Raw genomic sequence first — 21,604 nt, 5'->3', positions numbered from 1 at the left:
CTCTAACAAAAATCAATAGAAAAATATCCTTGGGTAAAGATTAAAAAACAAAACAAAACAAATAGAAGAGCATTTATCTCGCATGCAGAATCACTGAAACCACACAATCCTCATTTTGTAGTTTATTGTGTCTATGTTCTTAGCTCTCACCAGAACTGTGGAAACGCTGCACAAAACCAACTAAACTTTCAAAAAATGTTGCTTCTTGGTTCCTGCACACCATGACCCTCTGCTTCGGCTTGCTGAGGAGTGAGGAAGCCAAGGGAGGGGAGCTATGGAGCTACCCGCCTCTCCCTTTCCTTCTGTGCCAGCCATTTCAGGGCAAGAGGCTGGCCAGCACAGGAAAGCGGCACAAGTGACAGGGGACACGGTGGCATTCCCTGGTCCCTGGCATTTCCTAGGACGCCACGGCCTTCTTTCTTCTTTGGAAGCGAGTTCTGGCTCTGATGGGAAGTGTGGCCCCACCCCCACCCCCCAGGCTGTCAACAGCCAAGGCTCACCCAGTCACAGACCTGACTGCTCACCTGGGCCTCCCCTCACTCAGCCCCATGCCTTCCGGCTCCGCTGGCATCCTGTGTGCAGGAGCCAAAACACAAGCTCAAAGAGAACGCTATTAAGAATTTCACGATGGCCCTCACCGGTTTGGCTCAGTGGACAGAGCATCAGCCTGAGGACTGAGGGGTCCCAGGTTCGATTCCAGCCAAGGGCATATGCCTAGGTTGTGGGATCAATCCCCAGTGGGGGGCGTGCAGGAGGCAGCGGATCCATGATTCTCTCTCATCGTTGATGTTTCTATCTCTCTAGCCCTCGCCTTTCCTCTCTGAAATCCATAAAAGTAAGAATTTCATGATGGCAGCACAGGGCATCAGGCCGATCCTGGAGCAGTCTGAGCGGCAGGCCCCGTGCAGACGCAAGCCCACGTAGCCAGCCCCGACTCTCCCCAAAGCATGAGCCGCTCCACTGAGTGAACCCTTTCCTGTTTGAGGATCCTTTCTGGATCTAGAAGGGAACTTGTGGCGTCCAATCAGCCTCTACCCCGTTCTAGAAGTCTCTCTCTGCCACCTGATGCTTGGCATGGTCGGTGCTGTCCCAGGAGTGTCCGTGGGACCCCGCCAATAAGAGGGCATCCTGCCCTGGGTGACTGGACCCATCCTGCGGCCACGTTAGGGGCCTCCATCCTTGTTCTTCTCGGATTCTGGGCTCTTTCCAGGCCCAGAGGAGATTCCCCGCGCTTTCACCAGGAACCAGGCCCTTTAAGGTCCGCAGACACCCACCCTCTGCATCCTCAGTTTCTTTTTCTTTTTTCTTATTTCTTTTTATAAAAATTAATTTCCTGCTGAAACCGTTTTTGCTCAGTGGTAGAGCATCGGTCTGCGGACTGGAAGGTCCCGGGTTCGATTCTGGTCAAGGGCATGTACATTGGTTGCAGGCACATCCCTGGTGGGGGGTGTGCAAAAGGCAGTTGGTCGATGTTTCTCTCTCATTGACGTTTCTAGCTCTCTATCCCTCTCTCCTTCTCTCTGTAAAAAATCAATAAAATATATTTTAAAAAATGAATTTTTTTTATTGATTAAGGTATCACATATTTGTCCTCAACCCCCCATACCCATCCCCCTCCACTCATACTCCCACCCCCCTATTGTCCTTGACCACTGGTTAGGCTCATATGTATGCACATAAGTCCTTTGGTTGATCTCTCCCTTTTATCCCCACCCTCCCTTTGAGGTCAAACACTCTGACCCATGGCTCCTTATCTCTGGGTCTATTCTTGTTCACCAGTCTATGTTGTTCACCATTTCCCCTAGATGAGTGAGATCATGAAGGGCAAATAAGAAGCATCCTCAGTTTCTTGAGTGGCCTCCACACTCGGCCTCCGCACGCACCGCCTCACGCACACGCTGCCTCCTGGTGTCACACACATGGATCTAGCCGGGGCTTCTTGGACATCCAGACTGAGCCGCTGAATGGAGCTTCGGGAGCACTGTATATGCTTTGGCATAAAATGTGATTCCTTTGAATGTCCGGCTTGTGCTTACCACTTTAAAAGTTCTTTTCGTTTCCTCTTCACCTAAGCCTGACCAAGCATGCCACCCCTGAGTTTGTTAATTGGGGGTCGGGGGGGGGGGGTGTCGGGTGAGAAGGTACTTATTCAAATAAAGATCACCTCTTAAGCTTTATAACGCGACATATCTATTCTGGTTTTAGCTCTCATTGTTTGGGTAATTGATCAATATTTCCAAATGCTATGAAAAGTAGAATGTATAAGCACTTTTACTTTTCCAAACTCCAAAATGCAGCTCCCATCCTAATGGCAGGAGGTGACTCCGCTGGTGCATCCAATAACAGCCCCAAAATATGTCAACGGCGCCCAGACCACATATACATACTGAGTCGCCAGATTATTATGATCTCTGAATGCATAATAATCTGGCCACTCAGTATATATATATATATATATATATATTAGAGGCCCAGTGCATGAATTCATGCATGGGAGGATCCAGTCAGCTTGGCCAGGGGGAGGAGACATGCCTGCTGTTTGAACTCCTGGTTGAGGGGACAATCTGCACATTAGCCTTTTATTACATAGGATATACACCAGAGGAGGTGCACCAACAGCTGCAAAGCACAGCACCCTCCCTCCTCAGGGAGCGGAAGGCCGAGACACAGCAGCAGCCACGCCTTACACGTCTTGCAAGGATGTCTGAGCCTCGGCTCCCTAAGAGCCCCCAATCCTGGTCCCCTCACACTGAAATCGCCTGTCTCTGAGCTCCCCTGGCTCTTTCATTCTCCCATCTGATCGCTCTCTGCCTTCCCCCAGAAAATTACCATTATTTAGAGTGTTTGGGCCAGACCTTTTCAAAATATGCCGAGATCCTGACCTCAGAATCCCCCTGGGGGGAGGGGGGCTATTAAAATCCAGGGTCCAGCCCTCTGCAGACATTTGACAGCAGAATCTCTGGAATTCTCAGACACCTGCAGTTTCAACAAGTTCTCTGGCGAATTCTAATGCCCATGAAAGTTTAGAATCCACAGACCTAGTCCAATACCCATTTTACAGCTGAGAAAATTGAGGCCCTGAGTCCACCTAAGTTAGAAGCAACAGAATGGGGACTATAAGCCAGGTTGTTTTTTTTTTTGTTTTGTTTTTTTATATTTTCATTGGTTTTAGAGAAGAAGGGAGAGGGAGAGAGAAATAGAAATATCAATGATGAGAGGGAATCATTGATTGGTTGCCTTCTGCATGCCCCCTACTGGGGGTCAAGCCCACTACCCACTACCAGGAATGTGCCCTTGACTGGATTAGGACCTGGAATGCAGGCAGAAGCTCTATCTACTGAGCCAAACTGGCTATAGCCAAGCCAGGTTTTCCCCCTCTATGCCCTTCCGAAGTCCCTGCACCAGGATGCCTCCTTTCCCCTGTTCCCTAATACACATCTTGATCCTCAATCACCTCCTAAACTCCTAAGTGACAAGGACCCTATGAATCAAACAGGGTCCAGCATGGTACTGGTGTGACGAGTGAATTGTTATTTCAGTGAGTAGGGAGGTTTTAAAAAAGCTTTCCAACGCATTCTAAGGGGACTGTTGGTGTCTTTGTTGCTAGCCATTGCAAAACCTCTTTGGCAGAAGGCTGGTTCTCACAGATAAAAGAAATCAGGCAGCCTTGGCCAGTTTGGCTCAGAGGATAGAGCATCAACTTGTGGACTGAATGGATCCCAGTTTCGATTCCGGTCAAGGGCATGTACCTTGGTTGTGGATGTGTGCAGGAGGCAGATGATCGATGTTTCTCTCTCATCGATGTTTCTCTCCCTTCCTCTCTATAAAAAAATCAATAAAATATATTTTTGTAAAAAAGAAAGAAATCAGGCAGAAGAACGAAAGTGGTTCCAAAGGAGCAAAAAGGCTCGGGCTGCCTGCCCAGGTGCCAGGGATGGGCCCCCAGAAAAATGACTTCCTCTCTCCCCTCCTGCCTCAGCACGCCCCCCATGCACCCCTGCCGGAGTCTTGGCCATGCTCTGCACCCTTCCCAGGCCAAGGTCAATTTGATCCAATGCTAGTAATTGTCTGTTGCCTTCCATTTGGGCTCCAGGTGCTTGCTTGTAAAAACACCCATCATCCCTCCCGGGGTCCGGAGCCGTGAGAGAGAAGTTCATTAGTCTTTACGGCGCTGCTAATATGTCATGTCGCAGGAGCGGGTGGACCGGCCCACGCACCCTGTCGTCTCTCCGAGCTGCTTGGCTGCCTGTGGGATGGTCGCATTGATTGCATCTATAATGACATGATGGCTGCTCTCCGGAGTGAGACATGTAAATACCTTGACTTTCAGGCGGGAGGGAAAGGACCTTTGAGAGCAGGCATGTGTCCTCAGAGATCACGAGAGTCCACTTTGCAGGGAAAGGCCTCCCAGGTGGCATCTCTTCCCACAGTGGGGACCCCCGTCTGTCCCCCTGGATGCCCATAGTCTTATGGATGGATGGATGGACGGACGGATGGATAGGATGGGTAGATGGGTGGAATCACTTCAGTCAAATTTAACAATGAATAGAGTGTCCACAGTGGAAGGGCTCCCACAGACCTTTGAATTCAGCACCCTCATTGGACAGAAGAGGAACCGAGGCTCTGAAAGAAGAAGGGCCTGAATATGAAGGAGCAAACCTGGACTTGCAGACTTCTAAGTGGATGTCTAGGACAGTGGTCGGCAAACCATGGCTCGTGAGCCACGTGTGGCTCTTTGGCCTCTTGAGAGTTCTAACACCACTTCTTCAAAATAGACTCGCCCAGGCCGAAAACCGACTTCTACGCATGGGCCACAAAGTTTCAATTGCACTGTACGTGCCAGCACATGGTATTTTGTGGAAGAGCCACACTCAAGGGGCCAAGGAGCTGCATGTGGCTCGCAAGCCGCGGTTTGCCAACCACTGGTCTAGGACATTAAATGTTTGTGTTCTAGTGATAGATCCTCCCTTCTTCCAATTGATGGACGGACGTAAACTCCACCTGCAGCCAGACATTCCTGAGCATTGAACCACCAATCAGCACCTGCCAAACACCCTAAGCCCCCGGTTCCTAAGTCTCTAGGTCCCTAATCATGTGCCTTATATGAAACCACCAATCAACGTGTGCTGAGTGCCCTAAACCCTGTCCCCTCTCTCTCCTCCTCTTAAAGGTGCTTGTACCCCGGCCCTGGCTCTCTTCCGCTCTCTCTCTGGAAGCAGCTGGCAGTGGCACTCTTCTCTTCAATAAAGCCTGTGTCCTGGCATCCTGGTCTCCGGCCCTCTCTGTTTTATCTTTCAGTAAGCAACAACTATATCCTAATAAGGGCAGCTTCTAGCCCATATGAGGCCTCTTTGCAAAAAAATAAAAGACACCCTTTTTCCAGGTGGACCCAGCCCAGCTCCGGGTGCCCTGCTCCGGGTGCCCGGCTGCGCAGGCTGAGGGCAGCTGATTTTCATTCCCTGCTGCCCTTGTGCAAGGAACAGCCTCCGTGCTGCTCTGACTGGGGATGTGATGCACCTTGTTTACCTCTGTGCATCCCCCCTCAGCGGGAGCTGTGCCAGTCCCAGCCCCGGAGGAAGAGAGGTGTTTATACAAGGAAAGAACCGGATGGGGAGAAGGAGCAAGACCAGGATCCTTGGGAACCTCATAAGTGAAACTTTGGGAAGGAACAGAACAAGTAAAACCTACACAGCCGATTTGCTCAGCCAGGCACGGGAAAATAAAGCAAAGTGAAATAGAGCCCAATTAGTTTGCTTAAGCAGTATTAAACTCCAGAAGAAAATGGAAGGACAGCCCTGCTGGCATTACTGCCCGCTGTGCGGAGGGGCCAGGCGATTGTATTAGGGAAAACAGATAAGTTTGTGACTTACCGAATAAAGAAGCAATCACGAAGATAAAGCAGGCGCTTTCCCCAAATGGAAAGCGTAACTAAATCATTTATCAGCTTCCTACACGGAGATCAGGCACCTGATCCAGAGACAAATAAGGGATTTTTTTTTAGATGGTGTTATCTTGAATAGCCTGATTCCTTTGCCTCGGGCTAATTTGGGTTAACCTGTCTCCCCAGGAGGCTATAACATTCTTTCTTTCTCCCATAAACCTTTGGAAAGACAGATGGTCACTTATCTGTGTTTGGAGTCATGGATCTCTTTGAAAATCTAGTCAGAGAGTATTAACTCCTCCTCAAAAAAGATGCCCATAGACACATGCTCACACACGTTCACAGTCTGAGGATTTGTGCATCCCCTGTAGCCTATCCTTGGGCCCCAAGTTAAAAACTCGTCTTAGAGCCTCTCATGGGAGAGGCCCTAGAAGCTCAAAGGACAGCACCTAACCCTGACCATTTTTCACTTTAATGGTTTGAAGGCCTCAATTGCATTACGAGGAGCTGCTTGGAAATGGTCGTTCTTGAACATGTTAGTGACCTTGTTGCCTGAGACCTTGGGAGAAGGGGAAAATGGGTAGAAACTTCAAGTTAGGTCTTCATGGAAGTTTAGCCTGTAATTTATCAATGCTGCCAGAAGGTGGCAGTGCTGCAGTCATATGGCTCTTCTTGCAAGTAAGCCTGTGTGTACATGTTTCTGGGTTCTAAAATCAAACCAATAATTTTCTATTCAAAGTTTCCAATAAATCAAGAATGATACAGAGACCCAAATACTTGTCTACCAAGTGTCTACTGCTAGTCTAGGTATTGGGGTGCAAAGAGAAAGAAAACACACCCGTGTCTTACATTCCACTCTACTTCCTGTAGCAATGACTGGCCATTGGAGGGACTAGATTTTCATTACTAAAACTCTTTCAACCATTTTCCCTTCAGAGTCAGGTGGTGGGTACCTATATGCCTTTCCTATATGCTATGCCTGGTATCCCCCGCCCCGCTCTGAATTTCCCAAACTTTGAGATGATGTTGTTTCTTTTCTCTGGATAATCAAAACAAAAATTCTTTACTGAACCAGCTAACCATTACACAGATGAAGAAGTATTACTAGTCACCGAAGAGGTCACTGAGCTCTCTTCATAAACTAGGGGTGGATTTCCTAGGTGCCTCCTGCCCACCTCATGTCTAATGTATGCATGCGTGTACACACACACACACACAGTTTAGGTTAATAGGAGGTAGGACTACTTTCATGGGGAAGTTGAATTTGGCTTAGGCCTTGAAGAAAACTCTATCTCTCAAAGTATTTGTCTTCTCTGAATTCCCAAGTGCTTCAGATCTGGCATTTCAATACACGTCACATCCTGCAGGATAGAGATGTGTTCCTGTCTTCCTGGGCATCTGCAGTAAAATACTCAATAAGTAACTTTGGTTGACTACACCAGCCAGCAGGAGATAACTAGTCAGAGATCACTGACTATTCAGTGGGGGTGGGGGTGGGGGTGGGGCAGAACACACTGGGCAGAAAGAGTAGCAAGTGCAAGGACACCCAAGTAGGAAACTTTGAGGCCCTCACAGGAGAAGGTGACTCCTCCCAGTGTGATCAGCGAGGGGGTATGTAATAAGGGTAGAGGAAGAGGGAAGGCTGGGAGGTGGGGAGCAGTCAGGAAAGAGGCCTGTATAAAGACACATTATAATTAAAATGCCAAGGGTTAAAGACAAAAAGAGAATCTTAAAAGCAGCAAAATAGTACAAGAGAGCACCCATACTACTGTTAGCTGATTTCTCAACAGAAACTTTGCAGGTTGGACCCGAGTGGCAAGAAATATTCAAAATGATGGAAAACAAAGACCTACAACCAAGATTACTTTACCCAGCAAAGCTATCATTTAGAATTGAAGGTCAGATAAAGAACTTTCCAGACCAGAACAAGCAAAAGGAGTTCATTACCACCAAACTAATATTATATGAAACTAGTGGCCCGGTTCACAAAATTTATCCATGAGGCTGGGGGTTGGGGGGAGAAGGAGAGGATGGGGGAGAGTCTAGTGTTGTCCCTCAGCCCAGCCTGCACCCTCCCCAATCTGGGACCCTTCGGGGGATGTCCGACTGCCAGTTTAGGCCTGAACCCTCTAGCAATCTGGGACCGCTTGCTCGTAACAGATCACCTGCCTACCTGCCTGATCACCCCTAACCACTCTGCCTGCTGGCCTGCTTGCTCCCAGTTGCCCCCTCTGACAGCCTGTTTGCCCCCAACTTCCCTCCCCTCCTGGCCTGACACCCATAACCGCCTCTGCCTCGGCCCCGCTACCATGGCTTTGTCCAGAAGGATGCCCAGAAGGTCTCCTGGAAGGTCTCCCGGTCTAATTACCTCGTTATTATTATAGATGTGAAAGGATCTTCTTTAAGGAGGAGAAGGGGGGGGAGATAAAAAACAATAAAATGGAAATAAATACATAATTATCAACAATTGAAAAATAAAAATAAACCAATAAGCAGAACAGAAACAGACTCATAGATACAGAGAACATTTTGATGGTTGCCAAATGGAAAGGGAGTGGGGAGATGAGTGAAAAAAGTGAAGGGATTTAGAAGTACATGTTAGTAGCTATAGTGTAGTCATGGGGCTATAAAGTACAGCACAGGAAATATAGTCAATATTCTAATCACTATGTATGGCACATGTGTCAAACACAAGGCCCGCGGGCCAAATCCGTCCCGCCAGGCCTTGCAATGTGGCCCGCACCGCGCTGTCATCACTGCACTCCGCTGCGTTTCCATCACAATGACAGTTTATGACTGTTCAGTAAACCATTTGGCCCGCGATTTAGGCTGGATTTTAGATTTTGGCCCCTTCTCTGTTTGAGTTCGACACCCCTAATATGGTGTCAGATGGATATGAGATTTTTCAGGATGATCACTTAATAAGTTTTATAATGTCTAATCACTGAGGTGTACACTTGAAATTAATATACTATTGTATGTCAACTGTAATTTTAAAAATTAAAAAGGATTAAAAAAAAAAGAATCTAGACTTGCATTAATAAGCAAGGGGAGGCAGAGGAGGATTCCAAATGAGGAAGATTTCAGCAGGATGCAGAAAGGCCGGCCTGGACAAAGCAGGGATGAGTGGAAACACACAACACCAATAAGGGGTGGACTCAGGTGAGCCAGTTGAGGGAAGAATGAATGAGCAGAACCTGGTGCCTGCATGTGGAGCGGCCAGTGAGTGACTGGAGCCTAGTGGGAGATGAAGTGCTAGATTTGGGGCCAAGACTTATATGCAAATGTAAACTTTGATGTTATCTCCAAGTGAGTGTAAATATACAATTACAAGGATACACACAAACAAGATCCTTTGTCAAAACAAAGAAGCTCATTCCAAAAAGTGGATGCAAAGGTAAGAAAAACTTGAAGAACCGAAACAATTTTGAAGTGTAATATTAAAATTGAAGCGTTTGCTCTCCCTGATTTTTAAGGTACACTGTAACTTATAGTAATACAGACAGTATGGTATTGGGGAAAGCATGAACATATAACTCAATGGAACAACATAGAAAGTCCAGAAACAGACACGCACAAATATGATCACCCAGTTTATTCACAAAGGTGTAAATGAAATTTAATGGGATGTTTTCAGCAAATGGTGCTAGGACAATTGGATATCCATATATTTTTTCAATGACCCTCAACCTACACCTTACACCATATACAAAAACTAACCTAAAATGGATTGTTGAACTAAATATAAAATGTAAAGCAATGAAACTCTTATGAGAAAGCACCAGAGAAAAATCTTTGTGACCTTGAGTTATCAGTTTTAGATATGTCGCCAAAAGGATGATCCATAAAATAAAAAGAAGGTAAACTTAACTGCATCAAAATTTAAAACTTTTGCTCTGCCAAGGACACAGCAAAGAGAATGAAAATTCAAGCCATAGGTTGGGAGAAATTAGTTGCCAGTCGTGTATCTGACAAAGGGCTTGTATTTGTTATAGAAAGAACCCTCAAAACTCAACAGTAAGAAAACAACATAAAAGAAAAAAACAGACAAAAAGTTTGAGCAGATTTCACCAAAGAAGATAAACAGATGGCAAATACACCCATGAAATGATGCTCAATGTTCTTGATCATAAGGAAATACAAACTTAACACCACAATGACATATCACTGTGTACCTATTAGAATGGTTAGAATTACAAATATGCATATTCAGATAATATCAAATGCTGGCAGTGATGTGGAACAACTGCAGCTCTCCTCCATTGCTGGTGGGAATACCAAATGGTATAGCGACTGTGGGAAGTGATTTGTCAGTTTCTTACAGTTGTGCACACACTCAGTACACCACCAAGCCCCCTACGCCTAGATTTTTACTCTAGAGTGTAGACAAATGAAAACTTGTGTTCATATTTACGGATAATAAAGAACATTATAAACTGATGAACAAAAAGATAGATACAGAGACAGTAAAGCAACTGTCAAATAAAACAGACTATCAAATTACAGCGGGGAGGGTAGGGAGATATGGGGGAGATAAGAGATCAACCGAAGGACTTGTATGCATGCATATAAGCATAACCAATGGACGAAAAACTCTGGGGAGGAAGAGCATGTATGGGGGGGGGGGCAATTGTAAGATATGTACACATATAATACCTTAATAAAAAAAATGGGAAAAAAACTTGTGTTTGTACAAAAACAAACAAACAAAAAAACAGTCCACAAATGTTTACAGTAGCACGATTCACATTTACCAATGTGGAAATAATCCAAATGTTCTTCAACCATAAGTGGACAAACAAGTGGTGACACATTCATGCAGTGAAATACTCCTCAATAGAAAAGCATGAACTATGGACGCATATGCAAACTTGGGTAGATCTCAACGGCATCTGTGCCCAATAAAAGAAGTCAGTCTTCAAAGACTACATGATTCCGTTCACCTGGCCTCTGAGAAAGGTGACACGCAGTGGGCTAAGCTACGCCCTCTCCTCAAAGAAGGGCATCTATGTTCTAATCCCTAGGACCTGTGCTAACTCATCTCACACAAAAGGATTTCGCAGAGGTGCTGACGGTAAGAATCTTGAGGTGGGGCCATGATCCTGGGTTATCCAAGCGGGCCCTAAATGCTGTAAGGGGAGGAGGCAGACAGTGTCCTCACATAGAGGAAAGGGCGACGTGAAGAAGAGACTGGTGCAGGAGAAGAAGTGACAGAGGAAGAGATGACAGTGCTGGTCGTGCGGAGTGAATGAACACCACCATGTCTGGGAAACACTCACACAGCATCTCGATGGCGCAAGGATGTTGGCTCCCTAGAGCCTGTGAGAGCAGGCCCGTGGCCCTGCCAACACCTCAATTCCTAACCAGGGGTCCCTATTTTAGACTCTTGGCCTCCAGACTGTGAGAGAATAAAGCCCCCAGTTTGTGGTGCTTTGTAGCAGCCACAGGAAACTAATACAGAACAGAAAACAGATCGGCGTTTCCAGAGGTTGGCATGGTTGAAAGTGTTCTGTGTCCTGTTTGTGGTGATGTTATAAAAAGCTAGGCAGCCCTAGCCAGCTTGGCTCAGTGGATAAAGTGTCAGCCTGTGGACTGAAGGGTCCCAGGTTCGATTCCGGCAAGGGCACATGCCTGAGTTGTGGGCTCGATCCCCAGTAGGGAGCGTGCAAGAGGCAGCTAATCAATGAATCTCTCTCCTTCCTTCCTCTCTGAAATCACTAAAGAAATATATATATTTTTAAAAAGCTAGGCATTTACTGAAGTCCATGAAACTGAACAGCAAAAAAGAAATAAGACAATATTTAATTTAAAAAAAATCAATCAATAAATAACATTAAATTTAAAAAATAATAATAATAATAGTCTGGAGCCTCAAAGAGAAGTGGCCCGGCCTCTGCTGAATCCCAAGAGGCGTGGAGCAAGGCTGAGGGCGGCCAGGTCTCGGGCCCAGCGGTTCAGGCCATCACAGGGAGTGCCGGAGGAGCTGTGGGGCGGGGCTGGGGATCACTATGCTGGTTTTAGACCCCGTGAGCCTGAGGGGACCACAGGCTGTCCAGGTGCAATGCGCAGCAGGCAGCTGGAGATGGTGACTCTGAGGGCAGCACTGTGTGTGGGAGCCAGAGCTTGCGGTAGTTAAGAGCACAGATGTTGAACTAAGATAACCCCGGGGGCAAATTCCCTGCTGTGTCTCGGAGCCTTCCCAATCCCAGCATCCTCTGGGAGGTTGTGAGAATGTCGGCACTTATCTTATGCGAGGATTCAATGGCAGAAGGAAGTAAACCAACGCTGAGCCTGGCATGTGATAAGGGCAGAACGTGAGCCATGACAATGACTGCCCAGAGAGCAACAGGGCCCCGACATGTGGAAGGAACCATGAGGGCATGAGGGATCCCCGCAGGATGCAGGGATGGGCGGCACAGGAGTGAGCGGGGCCAGCAGGGAGGCTGAAGGAGAGGGCGGGTCAGCGCTTGAACCAGGGGCTGTCCTGGGGTGCAGAGAGGAGGAGAGCGGAGTGTCAGTCTCCTGGGGCAGCTGTGACAGTAACCACAGACCGTGTGGCTTAAAACAACAGTGATGCATTGTCTCACGGTTCTGGGGGCTGGAAGTCCAAGATCAAGGTATCAGCAGGGTTAGTTCCAACAGAGCTGTGAGGAAGAGTCCATTCCAGGCCTCTTTCCCAGCTCTGGACACCTCAAGATGCGGAGGGGCGGGGGGGAGTGATGGGGGAACAAGGGGTGTATTGGCTACGGGGCAGAGGCTGGGAGAAGTCTGACGCTGCAAGGTTGCTGCTGGATGTGAAAGGTGAGTCTCAAATGGAAGGAGGAGCACGCTCCTAGGAACTGGAGGAAAGCTGGTGCTGTTCTGTGTGCCTCGGGGCTGGGACAATCAGTGTTAGCAAATATGTGTGCGTCAGAGTTAGCAACTATGAGGGCTCTGATGTCAGTGTTAGCAACTATGAGGGCTCTGATGTCACAGCACCGCGTGCCTGCCTCCATGGGGGCAGCTGCAGGCTCAGCTGCAGGGTCAGAGCGGCTCCTGGCAGGAATTCCAGGGTATGAGACGCATGCAATCTGTCAAATTCCTCAAAGGCAAGCGAGGAGGAGGCCTTGGGCCTGTCCCTGGCCGGGGTTCGCCCTCGTGAATTCCTCCTCCCTACTTGCTTTTTCACGGCGGTCTTCTCAAACCCCCAGCACGGATTTCTCCAGGCTGGTTTCTCCCAGCCGTGGCCCTCTCTGCTCCCCGCGTGGCAGTGATGCTCCTGTTTGACCCTCTGTGCCTGCCCTGGGCCTTGTGCAAAGGGCGTCCGCCAGGCCTCCCTGGGGCCAGCAGGACAGTGTCAGCCTCATGTTATAAATGAGGATCTGGAGGCGCAGAGAGGTTCGCTGACTTTCCCAGGACACACAGCGTGTTTGGGGGTAGCAGCATCCAAACCTCTGGTCTCTAGACTCCAGCCCACTTCACTCTGTGGCTTTGGCTTCCTGTTCTGGAGAGAGGGGAGCCGGGGGCAGAGACACCTGGAGCTCCCCAGTCCTGACCCCGGCAGAGGGAATCCGGCTTTGGGAGGTCTTCATCCCCCCCTCCCCTCCCCCCCCCCCCCCCCCCCCCCCCCCCCCCCCCCCGCACTGAGCACCAGGGGACAGAACGTCCGCAGCGCTGTGGTGTGACCACAAGAGGGCAGTGGCGCCTGCGTGATGATCTGCTGCGGGTCCCCCTGGAGGCCCGGAGGTGGGCAGGGGGCTCACCTTCCCTGAGGTTCTCAGAGCCCCCTCCCCAAGAGTCTCATGGGCTTTGGGGCACATAACTCTGGCTCAAATTGGTCGTTCCCGGGTTTCCTGAGCTGGGGCTGGGCTTGGTGCTGGAGGAGCCCCATCTCCCAGGCCGGACACTCATGTTCAGGCCCAAGTTTAAATCACTGGAGCCCCTCACTTCCCCCTCCCTGGGGCCTGAGTTCTGACGGAATCCACACCGGGAACCCCCTCTCTGCTCCATCCTTCAGTCCTTCCCTCCTGTCCTTGGATCTGAGAGAACATCCCTCCACCCCCACGCCGGGGTTCTGGCGCAGGATCTACAGACTTACTGGATGCCTGATGGGGACACTGGGGAGGAGGATGGGGAGGAAGCGGACTGGACTCCAGCCTCCTCTCCCTTCCCTTTCAAGACCATCTAATATCAGCTGTTTTGAGCTTTTTCTTAAGATTCCTTTTGAAGAAAGTATTGCACTGCGTGAGTGGAGGGAAGAGGAAACATCTTTGCAAACCATTAACCCAATCCCATCTCCTTGTTTTACAGGTGGAAAAACTGAGGCCAGGGGCTGAGACTTGCCTGACCACACCTCTCAAGAGGAGCAGAGTCAATCCTGGAACCCAGGACCACCAGGCCCACCTCACATCGCCCGTGGGCATATGGGCAGTGTGTGTGTGTGTGTGTGTGTGTGAGTGTGTGTGTGTGTGTGATAGAAAGCCATGAAACCTTACCAGTGAGAATCTGTCACTCATTTAACAAATAGTAATTGAGCACCTACTATGTGCCAGGCACACAGGTGCATGGATGCAACAGTGACCAGAACAAAGGCCCTGCCTTCCAGAAGCTTGCATTTCCCTCTGGTGGCGATGTCCGGAGAGCACGCACTGAAACCGTACTTCCGGAAGGGGAGGCAGAAAGGAAGCACGGGCCAGCGCACACCTTGGGGGCCGGGGAGAAACAGTGTGGGTGTCTGCCACATCTTTGTCCTCCGGTGACACTCCTGTCCATGCCAGCGATCTTTCTGGCCAGGAAGCCATCTGCATGTGCCAGGTGGGGTGAAGGCAGAGGCGGAGCGAGGTGAGCCCTGCCATGCCCGTCGCCAGGATGTGGCCCAGAGTGCGAGCTGGGCACCACTGTCCTCCACGTCAGCCCGGCCACGGAGCACAGGGAGCCCGGCTCGGGGCCCAGGCGGCTCTTGGAGCCCTGGTCCTCTCGGGAATGAAGATCTTACAGATTGAGGATGTCACCCATTCCTCCCCTTCCCCGACAGCACCCACAGGAAGGGGGGTCACTGTGGTTGCCCTCTTTGAACAAGACTCCTCAAATTATTGTTTTCTGTGAATAAAATGCCTTTGTGTAGAAAAAGAAATCTTAAATTCTAGTGGGAGCTCTGTTTGTTCTATGACAAAGCAACCATGGCAAGATAGATGGTTAACGCCCCCACCCCCACCGCCACCTCCCCAATGCTGCAGTCCCTGTGCCCAGGCGCCGCCTCCTCCTGATTTGTCCTGTTTTCCTGGTCTCCTCTGCCTCCTCCAAGGGGCACCTGGACAGGCACAGGCTTGGCCCTGGGGCAGCGGGCCCAGCACTGACGGGCTGTGCACCTGGGCAGCCAGAGAGGGAGGAGCCGCAGGTCCTGCCCGGCCCAGCGCTGGCGCCCAGGAGTCCTGTGCTGCCACCACAGGAGAAGGACTGCACCATCAGTGACTGCCTGGGGCCACAGACCTGGATTCCAACAGGCTCTGCCTCTCCGCAGAGGAAGGGCAGAGGGCAGGGATAGGAGGGAGGGGCGGGAGCCCGCAGGCTGACCCCTACGTCACTCCCCCACAGCCTGCGGGCAGCGCCAGGCCTCCGGGTCCATCCCATCTGTCTCTGTTGACAAGGACCCCAGGCTGGGCCTCCGTAAATGCCATGCCAGGAACAGAAGGCATTCCTGGGCTTCCTGAGAAGCCTCTGAGGCCAGGGCCAGTGGGCTCATTACCCAACACTCAGGGAGGTCGTGGTCTAGAAGGTTCCCTTCGTAGGTGGGTCAGAGGGTCAGCGGGACCCAGCCGAGGGGAGACAGGACCCTGCCCTCAGGGAGCCCCAGCCTGAGGGGGACACGGCCCTGTCCTCAGGGAGCCCCAGTCCAAGGGGAGACAGTTTCAGGTCATCAAAGGTCTCCAATGGGAGTCTCTCTCACTCTCTCTCTCTCTCTCTCTCTCTCTCTCTCTCTCTCTCTTTCTCTCTCTCTCTCTAACACACACAGACACATGCCGACATTCAGAAGTCTTAAAAACACTGTAGTCCAAATCTCAATTAATGCCAAGAACACAGTCCAAACTCCAAGGACCACAGAAACCCAGACTGGCTGACGACTCAGGGGAGACGTTGAGGCTGGGCTGCCAGAGGGAGGCTCAGACCTCACCTGAACTCTGGAGCTGGGAGGCGGCTGTCCTCTCCAACAGAGGAGTCTTCAGCTTGTGCAAACCAGCAAGGGGTGTGAGCCTCACCTCCTTGGAGCTGTTCCCTCCCAGCCTCACAGGTCCCATTAGTGGTCTGGCTGCTCAAGAGAAGGGTCTGGAAGGACACACACACACACACACACACACACACACACACACACTCACCACTGTCTTGACTCCCGAAGCCCAGGGCAGAGGGGGCAGGCCTTAGCATCTTCCAGGGGTGTGTCCCATCGCCCTTGCTTAGGCCTCCATGCTGGGAGGGCAAAGGGTGGGCAGGAAGGGACCCTGCATGGATGAATTCCCATTATAGGCGAAAAACATCCTTTCTTCATTTGTATAATTCCAGTCACTTTTGTCCCAGGAAAAGGGCCACTCCAATTCATAAACATGGAAACTTGAGGCTATGCATTGGAATTCACACTGCAAAGGAGCCAGAGAAAAGGGAGAGGTGAGTGAACTGGGGGTGTGGGGACCCGGTAAAGCCAGCTTTTCTAAGGCTCTTTAAACTCAGACCCACTGTCTTCCTCTAAGTCAGTCCATCTAGAGTCAGGGGGTTAAAGTCTTGACCTCTGCAACCATGAAAGCTCACAGTGTAGAGAAGCCCAGCTCCTGAGGGTAGGTCACCTCATTGACAGGAAGCTCACGTTCCTTCTGAAGGTGCCCTTGCCTTCACCAGATGAAAGGAGAGGGATTTGGATTGTAAGGCTACCAGGTCCCCTGCCCTCCACTTGGGTACAGCAGATCCTGGCAAAGAAGGCGGGCCACTGGAGCTTGAGTTTCCAGGTAAACAGCACCCGGAGCCTTCTTTCTGAAGCCGGGAACGCCTGGGAAGACGGTGTTCAGGGATGAGATTTTGCTCTGAAGTGGCCCCATTGTGCTCCCAGGTGGCGCCAGCCAGTTGTGGGTGGTGCAGGGAGGAGGCTGTGCTCTGAGCCACTGTGTAACGAAGGTGCATGTGGCCTGGGCACTGCCTGGTCCCATTAGCAGGCCTGCCATGTGCCTCTGGCCTTGGCATTTCCAGCCCGGATTATGGTCCAGCCAGACTTCCTGCTCGGGCCTGGCCAGTCCTGAGCCCCGGGGGGCAGCAGGAGGAGTGTGTGGCCGCCGGCTACTGTCTGGTGCACAAACAAGATGTTTATTCAGTGAAGACGAGAGGAGAGGCTCAGGGATGAAGCTGCTGGTGCCCAGCCCTTCCTTCCTTCTCCACCCCACCCCACACCACACACACTCAGAGCTGCACCAGGGTCAGAGGCCCAGGCCTACACCTCAGACATCAACACCAAAGGGCCCATAGACACACACACACACACACACACACACACACACACACACCATACGAGGGGGACCCTGTGGATGAAGCTGTGTTCACTTTCCTGATATAATCTCCCTAAACACACACACAAAGACAAACACACACACAGGCTTTGTGTTTTAAAGTCAACTAATTAGTCCTGGCAAAACACAGAGTTAAAGGGATGGCTCTGGTCCAGGGGTGTCCCAGCCGCTGCCAAAGCCAAGATGGAGACTTGGCCTCAAGAGGGAGGGAGGGAGGTGGTAGCTGGCGGCAGGGACCGGGCATGCAGGGTGCGCTTGCCAGGGCTGTGGTGTGGCACAGCTGAGCTGAACAGACTGGGCCTTGATCTTGGATGCTGTCCTGGAGGCTGAAAGGACAAAAGGCTCTGGCTCCCATGCGGACAACAAGAGGGTGGACCACAGCAGGTGGGCTCCTGGAGGGTGTCTGGGGCCCGAGGGCCTGGAGACTCAGCATCGTAAACAGCAGCCTGACCCCGGGCTTCCTAGAAAAGCAGACTCTCCGGGCCAACCCAGACCTGCTGGTCCGTTTGCACATCCAAGTGCTGGAGGTGCTTCTCTAGAAGCTTCCTTGACCCTGGACGGGGGTTTCCTCAGGTTGAGGCATGGTTGATGGCATCACTCTTAGTAGACTCCACTCCTGAGCCTGAAGGACTCTTCTCAGCATCTGGTCTCTCATGGATTCGCTCTTCCGTTTTACAGTTGTTTATTACGGCACCCTTCTAGGCATCAGGATGCAGTAATAAGAAAAAAAATGACAAAAGGCATGATCCCTGCCCTCTGGGAGCTCTCAGGTCAGGGGGACTGACAGACAGACTTCCCTGACAAAGACAGCCTGAGCTGCCCTTGGGAAGGTGACCTTGTTGAGAGGGGAGAGAAGCGTGTTCCAGGCAGAGGATGCAGCACAAGCCAGGGCCCTGTGGTTGGATGGAATGTGGCTGGTTTGAGGACTAAAGATCAGTGGCCGGAGGGCAGAGAGCGGAACACCCATTGTATCAGATGAGACCCAGAGAAAAGTCTCCAGTTAGTCGGAGTTCCAGGTGGCGCCACACCCTTGGTTAAGTTCCAGAGAATCCTAGGACGTGAGAAATGGAAAGAACCTTGGGCTCCATCCAGGCCAATGGTTTGCACCTGGCTTCGAGCCTCCATTTCGTCATGGATTAACTGTAAAGGTGATCTTGGATCATGAGTTTGTTATCTGAAAAGTGTTGGGAATGCAAGAAGTGACCCATGCTTTGCCTAGGCTGGGCGCAGCTCAGGACGACTATTTTATTTAGGACACATGTTAGGCTGCTATTCAATAGAAACCCCCTGCCCTAGCCAGTTTGGCTCAGTGGATAGATCGGCCCTAGGACTGAAAGGTCCCAGGTTCCATTTTGGTCAAGGGTGTGTACCTTGATTGCAGATTCGATCCCCAGCTATGGTTAGGGTGTGTGTGAGTGGCAACCAATTGATGTGTCTCTTTCACATTAATGCTTCTCTGTCTCTCTTCCTTCCACTCTCTCTAAAAATAAATTGGGGGGTGGGGGTGGGGGGAAGAGGAAATATCCTCGGGTGAGGATAGAAAAAAAAGAAGAAAAAAAACACACATCCAAATATCTTGCTTAAACAAGAAACACTAATTTCTCTGAGTAGGGGCTGCAGAGTTAGTGTGTGGAGAGCTAGGCCTCTCCTCCCTTGTTGCTCTGCCACACTCAACACATGGCTTCCTGTGGCCCAAAAGGGATGCTCCAGCTCCTGGCATCACATTTTCACCCTCCTTCCCTTTAAAGACATGATCGAAGTATTTGTTCTACCTACCACTGCTGTTCCTGTATCACTGGCCAGAACTTAGTCCTGTGGCCACTGCTAGATGCAAGAGAATCTGGGATATGGAGTCTTTTGCTGGGCTGCCATGTGCCCAGCTAACAATTCTACTGCTAGGTAAGAAATGGGAGGATGAATATTGGGGGACCGCAGGGGATGATTCATAGTCTGAAGGTCAAGTTGGAGCCAGGGCACCCAGCCAGGCCTCTCCAGGGTTCTCCTCTCGGCCTTGAACTCCTGGCCTGCTTCTCTGAGTTCATGAGGGTTGGGCTCCATTCTGCCCCACAATTCACCCCTATCCTCATCGACTTCAGGAAGTCAACGCAGACTGTGGAGGCTTTGGTAGTGTAGGGTTACAGACATGGAAGGCCAGCCGGCCCTTGCCTGGGCCCCATCGCATCCCATGCTGAGTTCAGGGAGAGTTTCTGGAAGGCTAGCAGGACAGACTGGGGAAGAGCTAGGTTTTCACTGCTCACACTACTTGTCAGAGGTACTCCTTCTGCCCTCACACTGGTGGGAGAGGCCAGTCTGCGTGGGCAGTGGGCAGTGGGAAGCTGTGTTTTCATTACCTGCTCCTAAGCCAGGACCATGGGTGGTCCCACAGCCAGGTAAACAGCTGGCAGCAGCCATTGGAATGACTGAGGAGTCCTTTCCCACCAGATTGTCTGACCCTGAGAAGGCCAAAACCAACACCAGCAAGACTCCGGAGGCTGCATCCCGCCCACTGTCTGGGCTCCTCACCCCAGCCAGCTGCTGGCAGTGGCTCCCTCTCTGGGCCTTTCCTTCCACTCTTATTTTCTCAGACAGAGATGGTGTGTGCGTGGAGTGGGGGTTGCAAGAGATCATGGTTTCTCAACCTTGGCACCATTGGCATTTGGGGTCAGATCGTGCATTGTAGGATGTTTAGCAGCATCTGTGGCCTCTACCCAATAGGTATCTGTAGCTCCAACCCCTTCCCCAGTTGCCAGATGTTTCCTGGGATGGGGGTAGGGGTGGGCAATCAACCCTGGTTGAAAACCACTGGTATAGATAAAAAATGTCCTGATTTACCAAAGGAGGAATGTAGGGATGAGAGGGAGAGAGGAGAAAAGAGCGAGAGAGAATGGAGGGTGGAGGGGGAAGCAGAGATAAACAGATGGAAAGAGAAGAGAAGGAAGGAGAGATAGTGAGAGAAAATGAGATAAAGGAGAACAGAAATAAAGGGAGCGAAGGAGAGAAGCAGGCTCAGAAACGGAGTGAAGGCTGGCCCTGGGCGGCTGGGGAAGGCTAGCAGGTCATTAGGCCCCAATGGCTGTGCTGAGTCTGGATACACAAGGGGACGCACAGGAGCTGGCATGGGGTAGGGTGACCGTCTCAGAACTCCGGTGGGTGGTCAAAATCGAGGTCCTGGCACCCCACACCCAAGAAGCCAGGCCACAGGCCAGAGTTTGCAGGGAGCACGCCCCTCCCAGGTCTCTGGCCATGAGGCTCTTCGTGAGAAGGGAATTTGAATGGGGACCTCTCCAAGCTTTCTGTAAGCCTCCATTTTCATCTCCAGAGAATGGGTCATTGATGAAGATAAGGCACGAAACACTAGCCATTTTTATCTTTTTTTTTTTTCTCCTAAAACCCCACTGAGATGATCGTGATAAGGCAAAGCCCATAGGAAAGACAAGGTACATTGCTGAAGAGTCAGCAAAATTCTGGAAGCTGTTAAGGAGTGGATGGTTATGTAGTTTGGCAGAAGCGGTGCCTTAACTGCCTAGAGAGGGTGGGGGAGGGGTGAGAGGCTGGGCAGACAGCAATAAGACAGCTTTGAGCTGTTGGTACATTTAGAAAGGACCAGTCCCTTTGAAAAGGGGATGCAGGGTGGGGCTGAGGAGGACTGGTTGGAGGTGGGCAAAGGCAGCAATCGCCAAGGTCCTCCCCCACTTCTTACAATCCATGATTCTCTGTCATCATTGATGTTTCTATCTCTCCCTCTCCCTTCTTCCCTGAAGTTAATAAAAAATATATTTTTTAAAACAGTCCTGCCCTAGCCAGTTTGCTTTCCCCACCTTAGCAGAAAATGGACTGGCTTAGCAGCAGAGGGGTTAACACAGCTGAGACATGGAACCAAAGGCAAGTCACCAAATGATGTTTCCCTGGGCTCTTCCACACTCGGCATCAGAACATTGAAAACAGGTTTATATCCCCCAGCAAATTCTTAGGATTCTCTCTAGGAAAACCGGCCCAAAAGAACAGTCCTACAACCCAACTGGTGTGGCTCAGTGGTTGAGCACTGACCTATGAATCAGGAGGTCATGGTTCAATTCCAAGTCAGGGCACATACCTGGGTCACAAGTTTGATCCCCAGGATGGGGCATGCAGGAGGCAGCAATCAATGATTCTCTGTCATCATAGAAGTTTCTATTTCTCCCTCTCCCTTCTTTTCTGA

The sequence above is a fragment of the Pipistrellus kuhlii genome, unplaced genomic scaffold (genome assembly GCF_014108245.1).
Source record: "Pipistrellus kuhlii isolate mPipKuh1 unplaced genomic scaffold, mPipKuh1.p scaffold_m20_p_5, whole genome shotgun sequence".
Taxonomy (NCBI): Eukaryota; Metazoa; Chordata; class Mammalia; order Chiroptera; family Vespertilionidae; genus Pipistrellus; species Pipistrellus kuhlii.
Note: the sequence above shows the minus strand (reverse complement) of the source record.